The 2,500-nt window shown below is 48.4% G+C and overlaps 1 protein-coding gene across 1 annotated transcript in view; it reads left to right on the forward strand.

Annotated features, from left to right (window-relative positions):
- The window catches only part of LOC134450421 (collectrin-like), a 10,320-nt gene that overhangs the window by 777 nt on the left and 7,043 nt on the right, over positions 1–2,500 (forward strand). The gene's annotated exons all lie outside the window — the stretch shown is intronic.

The following is a 2,500-nucleotide window of genomic DNA, read 5'->3' on the forward strand; positions in this document are numbered from 1 at the left end:
AGATGAGACAACCTTCACTCTAATTGCCCGGATAAATCTGTGCTGTGCTGGCTTTCCAAGCAACGCAACGCACATCAAAGCTTTATTTTTTCCTGGCTCTGCGAACAGGGCTGTGTTAGTGTGTCTTTGTGCTTTTCATCAGTCGATCTGGTGGTGGTGGGGGTGGGGGTGGGGTGGGGGGTGTACTTCCTTGATGTCAAGTGTCGTCCTTGGTCTTACGGTCGGGCTGGCTTGATCTTGGGGTGATATCTCATTGCCAAATGTACCCACAACCACCACCATTGCGGCGGTTCAGCATCTCTCCTGCCAAGATGACCGGTAGTGTTTTTACAAGGACGGTCAAAGCCCAGAATTTGTCATTTTGTAGGCAGAGCCAAAGAGCGGGGTATAGGGTGATTCGCTCAATGATAACATAGTGTCCTCTCTATTTTGGAATTGACACTTACTCACTTCCTAAATGGAGGCAGGGAGATCGGTTTTCTGACCTGCCGGCGGGCAGGTGTGTGGTTGGATGGGGTCGTACACACACTCACATGCATATTACACACACACACACACACACACACACACACACACACACACACACACACACACACACACACACACACACACACACACACACCCCACACACACACACAAACACATACACCACCACACACCACCACCGGCTACGATATGGGTGATTAAATACTGATCGGGATTGTGACAATGCACCCCGTGAGTGCATCATCACGGCGTCTAAATTGACAGACGCCATTGAAACCATCAGACTCTCTCACCGGTTAACCGTCTTCCTTGCCTACGTTATATACTTTGGTCATGGACTTTGGTGATACTTTCCAGGTTTCATGAATGCTGTGTGCTGTTTGGTTAGCAGTTTTACATGGGTGCACACATGTTTAGTTTGCTGGCTTTACAGGTCACGAGCATTTAACAGTCTACACAACAAAACATGCTTACTTTATTGTTTAACTGTTGCCCAGGTAAATTGGGATCAAAATAGAGTAGATTTTTTTTGAGTGTCTAGCGACACCAACAAATGTTTGCTAAGTAACTCAAAACCCCATGTGTCTTACCAATTTTGCAGCATTTCCTTGAGTGGCAAAGGGGTGCATGTTTGAACTGGGAATGTAGTAGGATGGGTGTGTCCTTGTGCCCAAATGAAATTTAATCATGTGTTTTTAAAATTCAAACTGTGATTGTTTGCATGTTGAGATGCACTGATCATGTAAAGAAGGCCTGATGTAATGATTATGTTTATGGTACCGTTTTAAATGTTTCTAGCTAGTAATGTGGCTTGCCTGTGTGGAACACCCCTGTATTTTGTACCGAGTGGAATGGTCCGCTCATTAGGGTAGGCAGGTGCCCCTTATAATGGGGAGAGTTTCAATTGTCTGGGAAGCTCCATGGAAAGAAGACGTGCGTCTTTGAGCTCCAGAACCTCAGCTGTGTGAGGATATTTGAGTCTGTGACTCTTTGCCATGTAGGCTATTTTTTCTTACTTTGGCTGATGATAGCCTAGTTGTTTTTGTACATTTTGTAAATAGACTTTAGGATCTTCTGTTTTCATTTTCGTTGGGTTTCTTTAATTTAGTCACTTGCTCACTGCTTCTCACCTGTGGACTCTAAAAATAAATGGTAAAAATCCACCTCTTGCCTCTGCCGTATCTGTGTGCCATAGCCTTAAGACCCCTCGACACTCTACATTATAACATTTGGTGGCAGCGGTGGTACCAGTGTCTATGAGGGCCGGCACACAGTAGGCAGGTAGAGTAACCACAGAAACGGCAGGACTCTCAGATGACCAGATGCAAGACAGCCCAGGGCACTCCTGCAGCGCCCCCTGCTGACCCGGAGGGAGATGACGACAATCCCAAGCCACAGTCTGCATCGCCGGATGACTGGACAAGCAGACTGGCAGCAGAGAAATCGTTCCCCATCCAGGCCCAGCACGTGAGCACTGCGAGGAAGGGCCACAGCACCAGGTCCAGAGATGGCCATCAAAGCAACACTGGGTTCGGCTGCTCCAGGCACAGGTGGAGGACGAGAACCGGCATCGCCAGACTGCATCGGATGGTGACACTGGAGACCAGCTTCCACATTTTGCCAGATTGGGTGTCCAGCCTGAGCTTCAACATGACCAGGAGCTGCAGCAGTCTGCGGGCCTCGCTCTGAAGAGCAGACCAGCTTCAGCCTCTTGTACAGCCAGCCACAGGCCCGAGACTTCTCTGGCCTTTGACCCTGAACTTCAGTCACCATTGCTGCAGACCACAGGAGGGCACCTTCCGCCAAAATCCACGTGACTGCAGGTCTTGCCCCACCTCTGTGAGGTGGTTCAAGCTTAAGGTGGGGGGTGTGTGACAATGTAACCTGTGAGTGCATCATCACAGTATCTAAAATGACGGACGCCATTGAAACCATCAGACTCGTTCACCTTTTAACTGTTTCCTTGCCTGCGCTACATCCTTTTGGTCATGGACTTTGGTGATATTTTCCATGT

Source organism: Engraulis encrasicolus, chromosome 6 (assembly GCF_034702125.1).
Source record: "Engraulis encrasicolus isolate BLACKSEA-1 chromosome 6, IST_EnEncr_1.0, whole genome shotgun sequence".
NCBI classification, from domain to species: domain Eukaryota; kingdom Metazoa; phylum Chordata; class Actinopteri; order Clupeiformes; family Engraulidae; genus Engraulis; species Engraulis encrasicolus.